The 16,068-nt window shown below is 38.9% G+C and overlaps 1 protein-coding gene across 4 annotated transcripts in view; it reads left to right on the top strand.

Annotated features, from left to right (window-relative positions):
* LOC131156322 (ATP-dependent DNA helicase Q-like 2) overlaps positions 1–16,068 on the top strand; it is a 141,036-nt gene that overhangs the window by 19,053 nt on the left and 105,915 nt on the right. The window lies entirely within an intron of this gene.

Below are 16,068 nucleotides of genomic sequence, written 5' to 3'. Positions count from 1 at the left end.
TCAAATCTTCAGACTTTCTCCTCTCATCTCTGCGACCTCTCTTGCTTCTGCAAGCAGTGACAAATGATCAAGAATCTATCTTCCATTGCATGACCTTTCATTGCATTTGGAGATTGATTTGGCAGAGAGAGATGTGTAAACTGAGAGATGAGCAAGTTGAGAGATGGGAGAGAGGAGAGAGTCGGAGAGTGATAGAAGAGTCAAGAGATGTGGATTGTGGGTTAATGGATTTGATGCGGGGATTTTTTTTTTTTTAATATTTTGTTTGCAGAGAGTATGTTATTTTTGTAATTAGGCTGTGTGACTGGGGTTATTTTTCTCCTTAAGTCTTAATAATAATAATAGTAGTAATAATAATTACTATAATAACAGTCACTCATTCTTAGGATTAATTATTAGGCTATGTAAGTGGGGTTATTTTAATTACAAGCTGTTGTCCAGAAGCAACTATCATCATTCAACTTAGGCATTGAAATTTGAGCATCTATCATTGGTTTCCATTTTTTTTTGGTGGAGCTTTCTATTATTGGTTTCCATTTTTTTGTTGCAAAATTTCTGGATTTGTTCATTAACAATCATTTACTCAAATAGTTTATTTCAAGTACAAATTATTGTCCAAAGCTAATTATTATTATTTTTTTAATTGAACAGGAAGAGATTTTATTGAGGAGAAGATGAAGTACAATAAGGAGCATATGGTATCCTCCTTGAAAGATACAAGAAAAATAAAAATAAAAAATCAAAGCAGCACATTCTGCCAATCATGCAGTAAATCAGAAAAAGAAGCCCCTTCGAAGCATCCTGCTGCAAAAGTCCGCAAGGAGGCCAGATGCCAAATCCCAAAGCATAATCTGAGACATCCTTTACCAGTAAAAATACGAGCATCCTCTCCCATCAAATCCCCTACAAAACTGGGAAAAAAAAAAAAACACACGTCTGCAGTGCCAAACCATCTTTACCCCTTCCAAAACCTAGAAATGAAATAGCCAACCAGTCGTCCACCTGTGCTGGACACACCCAACTCTCTCCAAATAAGCCAAAAAGATTATTCCACACGCTCCATGAAATGGAGCAATAAAGGAACAGGTGAGAAGAAGATTCTGAATTTTGAAATCGAAATCTGAAGATAAAGCCTTGAAAGGCCTCCTACTCTGCAGCTGGTTGTTTGTGTTGACTCCATTAAAAAAAAACCAACCAAATAAAGGCCTTCATCTTAGGTTGGATTTTAGCCTTACGAAAATGGAAATCCCCAGAGAAGTCAGCCCCATTAGAAATGAAGAATGAAGAAATAAATCGATTGTGCAAAGAGGACAACCTATACAAATGGGGAAAGATGAGCAAAGTGAAGAAACCTCACCCAAATATCTTCTCAAAACTGAATATGATACCCATTTCCCACAATAAAATTTATGTAATGAATAAAAAGAGGATACTACAGTGAAATACCCTTCCAGCGGGGTATTTCAAGAACATCAAACCCAAATTAGCATCCCACCCATTATCCTGCGGGCCAAATTTACTTTTAATAATTTTGTGCCAAAGGGAAGACTCCTCTATGGGAAATCTCTACAACTGTTTTCCAATCAAAACAATGTTCATAGACACCAACTTACCAAGACCCAAAGCTCCCTCCTTTTAGGCCTATTGACAACCTCCTAACTAACCAGATGATCTTTGTTCTCCCCCACTCTGAACCAAAGAAAGTTTCTCATGATCTTCTCAATACTCCTGGCTACCCTCACAGGTTTAAAAGACAGACAAGAACTAAAGAGGAATGCTAGCAAGGCAAGCCTGAGAGCAATATGCCTGTCTAGAGAACATAAAGCACCCTTCCACCCATCCAACCTCTTAGACATCTTCTCCACTGTAGGATGCCAGAACCCAAATGATCTAGGATTACCACCTAGAGGCAAACCTAGATAATTCAGAGGCCAATCAAGAATACCACACCGAACTAAAGGGGACAATTCCAATGATCTAGAAATGTCTGAATAAATACAAACGAACAGTCTTCCCCAAAATTATTTTTAAGTCATAGACCCTCTTAAAAAATTGTGCAAAATAGTAAGCACATTTACAAGAGACTCCCTATGATCTTGTAAAAAGAAAATAGTATCATCAGCAAACTGAAGTGATAACCACAACATGCTTACCTCCCAGCCTAATCCCTCTCACAAAACCTGTATCTGCAGCTCTAAAAACCAATCTACTCAAAACATGTACTACAAGAACAAATAGAAAAGGAGAAAGAGCATTTTGACACTTCGAAATAGTATCCCCTCTCACAAAACTCAGCCTCTTAGATAAAACTTTAGCAATGATCTTATACACACTAATCACTAAACTAATAATTCTGCAACTTTAGCAGACTTACTCTTCTTAGGCATCCAAGTGATAAAAGTGGAATTAATGATATTACCCAAAATTCTATTTTTAAAAGAATTCATTGAACATCTTCATTAAATCCCCTCTAACAATATCCCATCAATCTTGGAAAAAAGCCATGCTGAACCCATCTAGACCTGAAGCCTTATCCCTCTGGATTTTAAACACAAGTGCTTTAACCTCATTTTCCTCAAAAGGCTGCTCCAAACACCTCATCTTATCACAAAAAATAGGTCTCCAATCTAGCCGCTCACACATAGGCCTACAAACATCCTACTTAGTAAAATTAGAAAAAGAAATGTGTATTCTCCCTTGTAATCAAAGGAGAATCAGTAGTAACCTCACCTCATCTTATCACAAAAAATAGGTCTCCAATCTAACCCCTCACACATAGGCCTACAAACATCCTACTTAGTAAAAAATTAGCAAAAGAAATGTGTAATCTCCCTTGTAATCAAAGAAGAGTCAGTAGTAACCTCTCCTCCCTTCAGTTCCAGTTCTGTAATCATATTCCTCCTCCTCCTACCAGTAGCCAAACTATGAAAAAAATTTAGAACTTCAAGCACCTTCCCTAAACCCACTTGAACTTCATCTTTTGCCTCCTACTCCTCAATTCCCTAAAAATCTGCTAACCTAAATCATTAATCTGCTTTAACCTTTTCACCTTATCACAGTACAAAGACTTCCCTCTTCTTCTTTTCTATCCAACAAATTAATCTCAGCTAAAATGTTGTCATGTTGTCTCTCTCCACCCTAAAATATCCAAAAACTTCAATATTCTAGACTCTCAACTCTTTGTAAGATCAGCCTTTAGATATTAGTTGTTGTACTTTGGGTTTTTTCTTTCTTGCTCTTTACAAGGCATTAATTTTTAGAATTGTTCATCCTAGCTATTGATTGTCTTAGTAGGATGCTTCTCCATGCTCAGGGTAGAGAGTTATCAATGGTTTGCGTGTGGGGATGGAGGAAGTGGAGATCTCTTTAGTTTGCTGATGACTTCCTACTCCTCCTTGAGGACAATTGTACTACATTTCGAAAAGTCTTTTGTTGGTAAAACATTTTAAACAAATCTCAGGCCTTAAGATTAACATGTCCAAGAGTTTGATAGCAGACATCAATATGGGGGAGAGAGCTCTTTAAAATTTCATTTATCTAGTGGGTTGTGAATCCTTTGAGTGGCCTTTAACCTATTTTGGCTTCCCTTTGAGATGGAACCCAAATTAAAGTATTCTTGGATCCTTTGGTGGATCAGGTGGCCAGGTGATTGGGGGGTTGGAAGAGGCTTATTGGTCCCTTGGGGGTTGAGCCACTTTACATTGTTGGCGCACAACAACTTAAGCTTTTAGGTAAAGTGGTAATCTAACATGGTATCGCAACTAGGTTAGCCGGCGGTCTTAAGTTCTAGTCTTGCTGTCTGCGTTTAATGTAAGTTTGTTAAAAAAAAATTATCTTGTTCCCAACATGGGTGTTTTTCATTCTGTGATATCTCCCCATGTGCTATCGGGCTGCACATGGGGGGCGGGGGCGGTATTAAGCCTTGATATACATTGTTGGCCCTTAGCCTAACAACTTAGCTTTTATGTAAAGTAGTAATCTGACAATTCCTATTTATCATCTCTCCTTATTTAGAATTCCCTTGAAAGTTACCAAATCGCTAAAGAGGTTGATGCGTGATTTCCTTTGGTCGGGTTCCATGGAGGGTAGGAGAGACCACCTATTTAGCTAGGAAAGCTTGGGATGTGGTTAGCAAACGTCTTCAGGGGGTTTGGGCATTGAGAATGTGGTATCCAGAAATGTCTCCTTTATACAAAAATGGCCTTGGAGGTTTCCTCTAGAAGTTGACTCCCTATGGCATAAGGTGATTAAGAGCAAGTATGGGATTAAATGGAATGGGTGGGAGACGAGAGGTAGTTGCATTACCTCTCATGTGTCCATTAAAATTAGTGTCCCAGGTAGCTTTTTTTTTTTTTTTTTTTTCCTTTTATTCAATTTAAAGTGAGTAATGGAACAAAAAAGTCCATTTTTGGGAGAACGTGTGGGTGGTGGAGTCTTCATTGGAGTTGAAGTTTCCTCCTTTATTCCAGCTTTATTTGCTTCATAATGCTCTTATTAGACCTTCCATTTCGTTTGAGGGGGAGTCTTTCTTGGGATTTCCATTTCTTTAGCAGTCTCAATGAAAGAGCGGTTGAAGAGTTCACTAGCCTTCTTTCTTTATTGGACTATCATGTTCCAACCATTCATGAAGACAGTAGAGTGAGTGTGTGTGTGTGTGTGTGGGGGGGGGGGGGGTGATCCCTCAGGTACATTGACTTCTAAATCATTTCTATCCCACCTTTTGATACCTCCGTCACCCAACATTTTTCCTTGAACCACTTTCTTTGGAGGGCTAAGGTCTCTAGGAAGATTTGAGCTTTTTGTTGAACTGTGATCCTAGAAAGGATACTGTGATCCTAGAAAGGATTAACACGTAGATGCTTCGGAAGAGAAGTCCCTATAAAGATCTCAATCCTAGCATGTGCTTCACGTGTCATGCAAGAAACGAATCAAATGGACATCTTTTTGTGCATTCCAGGGAAGTTATTAAATTTTAAAGCTCCAAAAGTATGAAAATTTCGATGGAAATTTTGATTCAATGTCAATTTATATTTTGATTTGAAGAATCGATAGAAATTAGTAGTGAAGCATGGAATTCTTTTATGAAACTTTAGAAATGGTTAATATACACAATCATGTAAGTTTTAGGACTAATAGATTATAAATTAAATACATCTATGTTGCGTATGAGGTGCAATAGTTGTAATATAATTTGTATTAAACATATTTGTAATATAACGTACGTGTTGAACATATTCGGTAGATATAAATGAAATTCATAAACTAATTAAATATTATTTATTATACAAATAAAGATAATTTAGACACGAGTGGTTAAATAAAGTGTTGTTGCAAATTTAATTTTTCATATAATTTCAAAAGTCCTTGTAACAATCTTTTGTTTCAATAAAAGATAAGATAAACTAAGAAGGAAATTTCACTTTGAGTATGATTCTCACATTTGAATTCCAAGGAAATTTCATTTTATAGTTTCAATTTCAACAAGTTTTGCAAAAATTTCAAGATTTTGATAAATTTCAGGTGATTTGTTGAAACTTTGATGGAAATTATGTAAAATTGACTGTTTTTTCAATTTTTGAGGGTGATGGAAAGTGGAAATTTTGACGATTTTGTGAAATTTAATAGCATGAGATTTTTAGGGCAGCATTGGAGCTTTGGAATGCCCTTTTCTCTCTTGTAGGAGAATAGCAGGTGGCCTTGAGAAAGGTAGGAGATTTGTTATTGGTCAACTTGGGGTAAGAATAGAAATGGAAGAGTTCTTTGGTTTGTGGCTGTCTTCACCATCCCTTGGACCTGTGGATTGAGAGGAGTGCTAGGATTTTTAAAGGTTGCTCAACCTGTTCATGGTTACTTTGGGATAGGGCGACTTTCCTTGCATCCCTGTGGGTGCACTCGCTTGTTTTTTAGGGGATTACTGCAGTCCAACCTCACGAGAGATTGGAGGGCAGCATTCTTGCAAGTAATACTTGTATTGTTATTCCTGGTTAGAAGAGGAACCTAGGCACAGCAGCAAAGTTGTTGCCGTTTGACCTAGAGATCACAGCTTCGAGGCATGGAAATAGCATCTTGCAAAATGCAAGGTAATGCTGCATACTATAGTCTCATCATGGTCTGCCCCTTTGCTGGACCCTGCATACGTGGGACCTTTGTGTATGTTAGAGATTATTTGTCTTTTAGTGTTACAATTATTAGATCTATATTCAAGTTAGGTAATTCATTTTAATCAAATATTAACATGGTATCAAATCGTGATCCCACCTAAACCCTATTCCCTTCAGCCGTCGCCGGAAAACACCACAAAACCCCATCACCAGTGGACTCCCCACGCGCTGGCCAAATGCTGGAGGACCCTCCACACGCCGGCACATGAGTGAAGTTCTGGCCACTTTTTCCTTTTTTCCTTTTCCTTTGCCATGCTCTAATTTCTTCTCTAGACTACATTATCAAGCTATAGTTTTTTGCTAAAAAATTCAACCTTTTTCGACTATGCACGTGCGACATTCAGTTAATTTCTGGTCAAGGTTTGTGAAGGCTTATTTGTGAGTTTTTTGGAGCTGTGGCAGTGTTCATATGTTCGGTTATGAGGCTCTGGCAGTGCTATATCCATTAGTAAGTTGTTCGCCTTGTCCGTGGTTGTGTCGGTGCTTCACATAGTTTGTGATTTTCTCCATTAGTTTTGATTGTTCTTGTTTTTTTTTTTGGTTTGGTTGCTGATTTGTGAGTGTTGGGATGGAATCTATGAATCCCAAAAATTTGTTTCCTACATTGCTGCCACAAATAACGACCCAGAAGTTGGATGGAAAGAACTATGTTTAATGCTCTAAGGCTGTTCGTATTTATTTAGCAGGATTAGGGAAATCTGACCACTTGCTCCAATGTAATCCTTTTGATGAGAAGAGAAAAGACGTGTGGGTTCAAGAAGATGCCTTGGTTGTTTCCCTTTTATGGAATTCGATGGAACCATAGATTGCACGAATGTGTATGCATCTAGATAAGTGTAGGGGGATTTGGGATTATGTCAAACTTCCAAACTCCATTAACATTACATGTATGCATGATTTATCATAGGAGTACTTTCAACTACAACAAGGAGATTGGAGTATTGCAGATTATTTTGGAGAGATGAAGCGTATTCATGAGGAGCTAAACAGCGTGCAATAACTGCCGACGTTTGTGAGATGCCGAAGCAGAGGGGGCAGATGATAGTTCTTTGTGTTCTAGTAGGCTTGAGACCGGGGTTTGAGGTAGTTCGGTCCCAGATACTCAGTAGTGCTGAGCTGCCATTATTTGCTGAAGTTTATTCTTGCATTCTTCATGCTTCCTCTAGCCCGATTTCTCCTGCTTTTGCATCTGGCTTTGAGAGGACAACCTTTGCTATATAGGGTGATTCTAGCCCTCTGTCAAACAACAACAAAAGTTATCACGGTGGTTTGAGTGGTCGTAGTGGTGGAGATGGACGAGGAAAAGATACTCCTCGCAAGTGCACTCATTGTGGACGAAGTAATACTGTTGAGCAGTGTTGGGATCTTCCCGGCAGACTTTCACGTGTTGCTAATGCAGCCACCACTGACTTCACACCTTTGGGGGCAGCCAATGCAGCCACCACTAACTCCTCACCTTTAGGGTTGAGTGGCGGGCAATGTACTATATCCATGTCAAAGGAAGAGTATTTCAAGTTCTAGTAGTATCAAACATCCCAACAAGCTTCACTTCCCATTGCATCTCTTGGCCAACTAGGTAATCACACAGTATGCCTGTCATCTAGTACTTCTTGTCCTAGTCCTTGGGTCATAAACTCTGCTGCCACTGATCATATGACATGTATACCTAGCTTTTTCTCCACTCTTCAATATCTAGCAAATTTGCCTTGTGTTACTCTTGCTGATGCATCCACTACTGCACTCAAGGGAATTGGGACTGTAAATCCCACTTCTTCTATTTCTCTTTCTTCGATTTTATATATATTCCCAAATTTCCTTTCAATCTTGTGTCCATTAGCATAATTACTAAATCCATGAATTGTTCAGTGAAATTCTTCCCTGATTCCGTGGTTATTCAGGATTTGAAGATGAGGAAGACGATTGGCGGAGGGCGTGAAGCTGGTGGACCTATTACTTTGAGCAGCTCTCTCCTTCTACCGCTTGCACTGCTGCTGCCACACCTTTCCAAATAAATTGTCTCCTGGGTCATCCTTCATTGGAAAAGTTAAAATGTCTTGTTCCTAGTTTAAGTTCTATGTCTAGTCTTAATTGCAAGTCTTGTTAGTTGGGAAAGCACCATTGTGTGTCTTTTGCTTCCCGAGTCAATAAACAGGCTGCAAGCCCTTTTATGTTAGTTCATTCTGGTGTCTGCGGTCTTAGTAAGGTTTTGTCCATGTTGGGTTTTTGGTACTTTGTAACCTTTGTGGATGATTACTCAAGAATGACTTGGTTTTATTTAATAAAAGATTGTTTTGAGTTATTTCATGTATTTTGTGCCTTTTGTTCTGGACTAAATACTTAATTTGGTTTGCTAGTTTGAATACTTTGAAGTGACAATGCTAAAGGCTTTTTCAGTGCACAACTCATTGCTTATATGACTTAGTTTGGTATTGTTCATCAATCATCTTGTGCCCACACTCCTCAACAAAATGGGGTTGCAGAGGAGAAAAATACACATGTTCTTGAAATCACTTGCACCTTACTTGATCAAATGTATCTACCTAAAGTGTTTCGGAGTGATGTTGTACTTATTGCTTGTTATTTGATAAAAAAAAATGCCATCCTCTGTTCTTAGTTTGTAAAATTCCCTACTCCATTTTCTTTCCTAATTCACCTTTATTTTCTCTTTGTCCTCGTATACATGGGTGTGTGTCCTTTGTTCATTAATTAACTCCTGGGGTGGATAAGTTGGATCCTCGTGTTATAAAATGTGTCTTTCTGGGCTTCTCATATACTCAGAAGGGGTATTGTTGTTATAGTCCTTGACTGCATCGCTTCTTTATTTCTGCTGATGTTACCTTCTTTGAGTGTATACCTTACTATACCCAGTCAATAAGCACTTTTGAGCTCAATGAGTCTCTTCCTTTGCCTAATCTTCTAGATTCTACATTGCTGTCCTAGCCAACCTGCCATCTGAGTCTCCATGTGGTTCAAGTCCTTCTCATTGTCTTGATCATCCTAATTTGCAGGTGTATTCACAATGGCGATTCCAAGGAAGAGAGTGCTCTCTAGCTTCTATTACCACGCCTTTGGTTTTCTTTTCTGATGATCATACTTCCCATGATGTTGATCCTCGTATTGCTGTTCGGAAAGGTAAACACACCTGTACCCAAGATCCCATTTCCAACTATGTTTTTTATGACTCCTTATCACCCTCCTATTATTGTTTTGTTATTGCGCTATCATCTACTACCCTTCCTAAATCTATTTTGGAAGCCTTTGCCCCATTTTGGGTGGAGGGATGCTATGGTTGAAGAGATGAACGCTTTACATGGCAATGGTATTTGGGACTTGATACCTCTTCCTATTGACAAGTCTGTGGTTGGTTGTCGCTAAGACTGTGAAAGTCAACCCTGATGGTTCTGTGGCTTGTTTAAAGGCACATTTTGTTGCTAAGGGATACACTGAGGTGTATGGTGTGGATTATTCTAATACTTTTTGTCTGGTTGTGAAACTTACATCAGTACGTTTATTCATCTCATTGGCTACTATTTATCACTAGCCTCTACATCAGTTAGATATGAAAAATGCCTTCTTGCATGGTGACCTTGAGGAGGAGGTTTATTTGGAGTTGCCACTTGGGTTTGTTGCTCAAGGGGAGTTAGGCTTAGTGTGTCAGCTCAAGAAGGCTTTATATGGTTTAAAACAATCTCTTAGAGTATGGTTTGGTCGTTTTAGTGCTATAGTACTTGAGTTTGGTCTTCCACGGTGTGCTGTGGATCATTCTGTGTTTTATCATCATACTTCATTAGGTAGGATCGTTCTTATTGTTTATATGGATGATATCGCTATTACAAGTGATGATGATAAAGGTATTTAGAGTCTCAAACTTTTTCTATAGACTAAGTTTCAGACCAATGATTTGTTACCGTTGAAATACATCTTGGGTATAGAAGTATCTAGATCTCGTATTGGAACTATTTTGTCATAGAGGAAGTAGGTTCTTGATTTGTTGGATGAAACTTGCTTACTGGATTCTAAACCGGTTGATATGCCCATGGATCCTAACAAGAAGTTAATGCCGGATATAGGTGATTTGTTGCCTAATCTTGGACAATACTGGAGACTTGTTGAAATAATGAATTATCTCACAGTCACTCGGCCGGTTATATCTTTTGCAACAAGTGTTGTGAGTCAATTTTTAGATTCTTCGAGGACAAGTCATTGGGATGTAGTAATTTGGATCTTAAGATCATAGTAGTCTAAGGCGCAAGGCACACCGAGGTGCAGAGGGTACTTAGAGCCGAGGCGTGAAGAGCGAGGCAAAGGTGCGTGTACAATGCCTATTTGGTGTGTAATTGATATCAAAACACATCAATAGTTTTATTAGAATTTAAAATGCCAAAATATTCAATAGTAATTATGACAACCAAGTATCAAGTTCCAAGTGAAACAAACATAGTTCAACATAAGTATTACGCATGCAAGATTTCAAGCTTCAAATTAGAAATGAAATAAAATTGTCAGGATGAAGGTCCAAAAGCATCTTCAATATCAAAAGAAAAGAGTACAATAGAACAACAACTAAATTCAGTAAAAAATGTTATATATTAATATATTTCAGAAAAATGTTGTGGGAAAACCGTGTATAATTAGTTAGCTATTTTAGGATATTCTTTTAATAATAGATTGTATCCTTAGAATTAGGCCTATACAGCTAAGTTTCCTATTTTGTTAGGGTGTCCCATAAATAATGGGATTTCCTATTCTGTTAGGGTGTCCCATAAATCATGGGATTTGATTTATTAATTTACTTTTTAGGAATGCTAGGATTGTTGTATATATTCACATGTAATGTTCAAATCAATACATAACTCTTTTCAATTTTCAACATGGTATTAGAGCCAACGGTTCATAATTCTGGGTGTGGGAGTGTGTGACTAAGGCTAAGAAGGATCATCTAAGCTGCCAAGATGGATCCATATTGGGTCAAGACGTGGGAGGTAGGATTGGTTTGGAAGCGCCATTTGGAATACAATCCTAGACCCGTAAGACAGCCCACTTGAGCAAATTGTTGGAGAATTTGTCCCGTAAGGGAGAAGATGGCTTCCGTTCAAGGGGGAACAGTTGGAACTTACATGTGGTGGAGCTTCTGTTCAAAAGGGATTGAGAATTCCACTTGTGAAGTTTGTCCTACATTGGAAAAAGTGAGTATTTGATGGGTGTTTATATACTCGTGCACCTCTGCTTCTGCCAAATAGGGCTTGTTTCGTCAAAGCCTTAAAAACTTCTATTTGCCTTCGTTGCCAATTTTTTCTCTTCTATCGGTTTCACTTTTGCTCAGTCGTCGTCATCATTTCTGCTTCCGGATGACATAATCATTGATTAGCTGATTGTTCAAGCCTTCAAGATGTCAGAAATCGTGGAGACTACTACTACAGCCCAATCAGAAGAGGTAATCCGACCCCAACAAGCAGGAGAATTGCAGAATATTCATGCCGCCTACAGGTTAGATGGAAAGAACTACCTTAAGTGGTCTCAACTCGTTCGCATAGTGTTGAAAGGCAAGGGAAAGAGTAGCCATCTCACGGGTACAGGTCCTAAACCAGGGGATCCTAAGTTTGAAGCATGGGATGAAGAAGACTCTTTGATCATGGCGTGGTTGTGGAATTCCATGATTCCAGAAATAAGTGACACATGCATGTTTTTGGCTACTGCAAAGGACATCTAGGATGCGATTCAGCAAACCAATTCCAAAGCTAATGATGCGGCACAAGTGTACAAGGTCAAGGTAAAAACTATGGCTGCAAAACAAGGGAATAAAACAGTCACTGAATATGCAAATCAACTGAAATCCTTGTAGTAGGAATTGGATCACTACCGGGTGATAAAAACAAAATGCTTTGATGATGCAGCGGTTTAAAAGGCTTTTATTGAACAAGATAAGGTGTATGATTTTCTGGTTGGACTTAATCCAGAATTTGATCTAGTGAGGATACAGATTCTTGGGAAGCTGGAGGTTCCAAGCTTTAACGAAGTAGTGGCTATAATCCGAAGTGAAGAAAGTAGAAGAGGGTTGATGCTTGAACCACCAATCACTGATAGTTTGGCTATGGTGGCTAGTGGTAACAATAAATTAGCCACAAACATGGAGAGAGGAGCAACACTTGAAGGAGAAAAAGGTGGCCAGCTGAAAACCCAAAATCGTGACGGATTATGGTGCACTTACTGCAGCCGTCACATCCGTGAAAAATTCTGGAAACTTCATGGAAAGCCTCCAAGCCGAGAATGGGGCCAAAAAGGAGGACAACCACAGAACAATGGACAAGTCCACATTGTTGCAGGACCACAAGGTCAATCAACATCGCAGGTGCTGAGTAGTTTCAACCAAGAAGAGATTGAGAGGCAGAGATCACTTATCAACAGTCTTGGAAAACCTGAAGGATCTCCAGGTACTTGTTCTTTGGCATATTTAGGTGAGCTTCCATCGTATATTGGATTAAATGTCTCAGATAAAACCTTTACCAACTCCTGGGTCATGGACTCAGGAGCAACCGATCATATGAGCCATTTATCCAATATTTTTTCAACCTATACTCCATGCCCAAGCAGTAGGAAAATAGCCACAGCAGATGGATCCTTGACCACTAAGCTGGTTTTGTGGATGTGAAAATAAGACCATCAATAACTTTGAAAAATGTCCATGTTCCTAAATTGTCCACAAATCTGACCTCTATACATAAACTCACTCAAGATTTATGTTGTAATGTGATTTTTGACAGTAGTAATTGTATATTTCAGGACAAGGATTCGGGGAAGATGATTGGATGTGCTAGGTAAAGGAATAGCCTCTACTATCTTGAAACACCAAGTCAGTTGCACATGAACAAGGGCAGATTATCTTCTTCCTTTATGTCGAGTTTTTCTTATCCAATAAAGAAATAATTTTACTTCATCATTGCCGACTTGGACATCCATCGTTTAGGTTTATTAAAGTTATGTTTCCTTCCTTGTTAAAGGATTTAGATGTTGAAAACTTTCAGTGTGAGGTATGTGAACTTGCTAAACACAAGCGTGTACCTTTTCCAATTAGTTACAAAAGAAGCTCAATTCCTTTCTATCTTATTCACAGTGATATTTGGGGTCCATTTACTATTTCTAATGTTTCCGGCGCAAGATGGTTTGTTTCTTTCATTGATGATTGCACTCGTGTTACCCGAACTTTCCTACTTAAACACAAGTTTGATGTTAGTATTGTGTTTCCAAATTTCTATTCCATGATCAAAAACCAATTTGGGGGTCAATATCAAAAGGTTTAGGTCAAATAATGCCAAGGACTATTTCAATCAAATTCTTACCCCATATTTTCAGACAGAAGGAATAGTACATGAGTCATCTTGTGTCAATACCCCACAGCAAAACGGGGTAGCAGAGAGGAAAAATGGCCATGTCCTTGAAAAAACTAGAGCTTTGTTGTTTCAAAAAAATGTGTCTAAGGTTTTGAGGGGAAGTAGTTCTGACAGCCACTCATCTTATAAATCGTTTGCCTTCAAGAGTCTTTGGTTTCAAGAGTCCTATGGACATACTTTCCACAGCTTACGCAGACCTAACCACTACAAACAACCTTGTTCCTAGGATTTTTGGGTGTGTGTCATTTGTCCATGTTCATAGTCACAACAGGGGGAAATTAGATTCGAGGGCTCTAAAATGTGTCTTTGTGGGCTATTCTTCGACTCAAAAAGGATATAAGTGTTACCACCCTCCATCAAAGAAATTCTATGTCTCGGTGGATGTTACGTTCAATGAACAAGAGTCTTATTTCACTAATCCTTATCTTCAGGGGGAGAATTCAACTAGGAAAGATAAGGAAGATTTTTTGCTTGATTTGTCATCAATTCCCATGTCTAAAACCTCGAATCCTATACCTGTACCTCCTTGTTCATCTTGTTTCAACCATGTACCTGAGAGTTCTTCTGAACCTGTGCCTGAAACACCAAATGAACCCAAAGAAAAGACCGATCTGCTCCTAGAAATACCATATTTGGAAAGGTGTTCACAAGAAGGAAGATGGCTGTTCCTGAACCAATGCAGGTCCAAGAGTCCAACTCAGATCGTTTGAATGAGGTAGCAAATTTTAACCATCCATTGCAAGATGAAACTGACTCTCATGTTGATAATGAGGACTAGGACCTTCCAATTGCCATCAGGAAAGGAATTCGAAAATGCACAAAGCAACCATTGTATCCTCTTGCACTTTTTTTGTCGTTTAAGAATTTTTCACCATCCCATAAAGCCTTTCTTGTAAACTTAAATACCATCACCATTCCTATCACATTATCTAAGGCTTTGTCCAATGGAAAATGGAGACAAGCTATGAATGTGGAGATGGAGGCGTTGGAAAAGAACAAGACTTGGGAGTTGGTGAAGTTACTGGCAGGAAAGAAACCGGTGGGCTATATACGGTGAAGTATAGGGCAGATGGGTCGATTGAGAGATACAAGGCGCGGTTGGTAGCTAAGGGGTATGCTCAAACCTATGGGATTGATTATTTAGAGACCTTTGCACTTGTTCCAAAGATGAACACGGTTAGAGTATTATGATCACTAGCAACTAATTGTGGTTGGGAGTTGCAAAAATTTGATGTCAAGAATGCTTTCTTACATGGGGAACTAGAGGAAGAGATTTATATGCAGGTTCCACCAGGATATGGGAAGAATTTGGTTGCTCACACTATGTGTAAATTGAAAAAGGCACTGTATGGCCTTAAGCAATCACCACGAGCATGGTTTGGGAGATTTGCAAGAGTTATGTTGGCTATGGGATACAAACGAAGTCAAGGGGATCTCACATTGTTCATTAAACACTCTCCTTTAGGTGGAGTTACAGTCCTCCTAGTGTATGTTGATGACATAATAGTGACAGGAGATGATGCTAAGGATAAACAGGTTTTGAGTCAATATTTGGCTAATAAGTTTGAGATTAAAGCGTTAGGGAGACTGAAGTATTTTCTCGGGATTGAGGTTGCTCACTCTAGGCAGGGAATTTTATCTCTCAACAGAAGTATGTCATAGATCTTCCCAAGGAAACTAGCAAGACAGCATGCAAACCCGCAAGTACTCCCATGGATTCTAATCTTAAACTCGGAATAGCTGAGGAGGATGTCGCAGTAGACAGAGAAATGTATCAACGCCACTCATTTATTTGTATCACACACGACTAGATATAGCATGTGCATTGAGTGTGATTAGTCAGTTTATGCATAGCCCGAAGGAAGTTCATTTACAAGTAGCCCATAGAGTACTACAATATCTCAAGGGAACACCAGGGAAAGGTATCATGTTCAGAAGAAATGGAGGATTCGTACTTGAGGCATACACTGATGCTGATTATGCTGGATCATTTGTTGATAGAAAATCAACCTCAGGATATTGCACCCTTCTCGGCAGGAATCTTGTGACATGGAGAAGTGAAAAACAAAGTGTGGTAGTTCAGTTGAGTGCAGAGGCTGAATTCCAGGCAATGGATCATGGTGTGTGTGAACTACTTTGGCTGAAGTTCATGCTTGAAGATTTGAAGATTAAGTGGTATGGCCCTATGAGACTTTATTGTGACAACAAATCTGCAATCAGCATAGCTCATAACCCAGTACAATATGACCGAACGAAGCACATTGAAGTTGACAAAGACTTTATCAAATAAAAATTGGAGAGTGGATTGTACACCTTGTACACCTTACGTGTCTACACATGGTCAACTTGCTGATGTCTGTACCAAAGGGTTGAATAGCTCCGTTTTCTAGACTATTGTTTCCAAGCTGGGAATGGAGAATACCTATTCACCAGCTTGAGGGGGAGTGTGGGAAAACCGTGTATAATTAGTTAGCTATTTTAGGATATTCTTTTTATAACAGATTGTATCCTTAGAATTA

This window comes from Malania oleifera, chromosome 5, assembly GCF_029873635.1.
Source record: "Malania oleifera isolate guangnan ecotype guangnan chromosome 5, ASM2987363v1, whole genome shotgun sequence".
Classification (NCBI taxonomy): domain Eukaryota; kingdom Viridiplantae; phylum Streptophyta; class Magnoliopsida; order Santalales; family Ximeniaceae; genus Malania; species Malania oleifera.
This window is presented reverse-complemented; position numbering and strand designations above follow the sequence as displayed.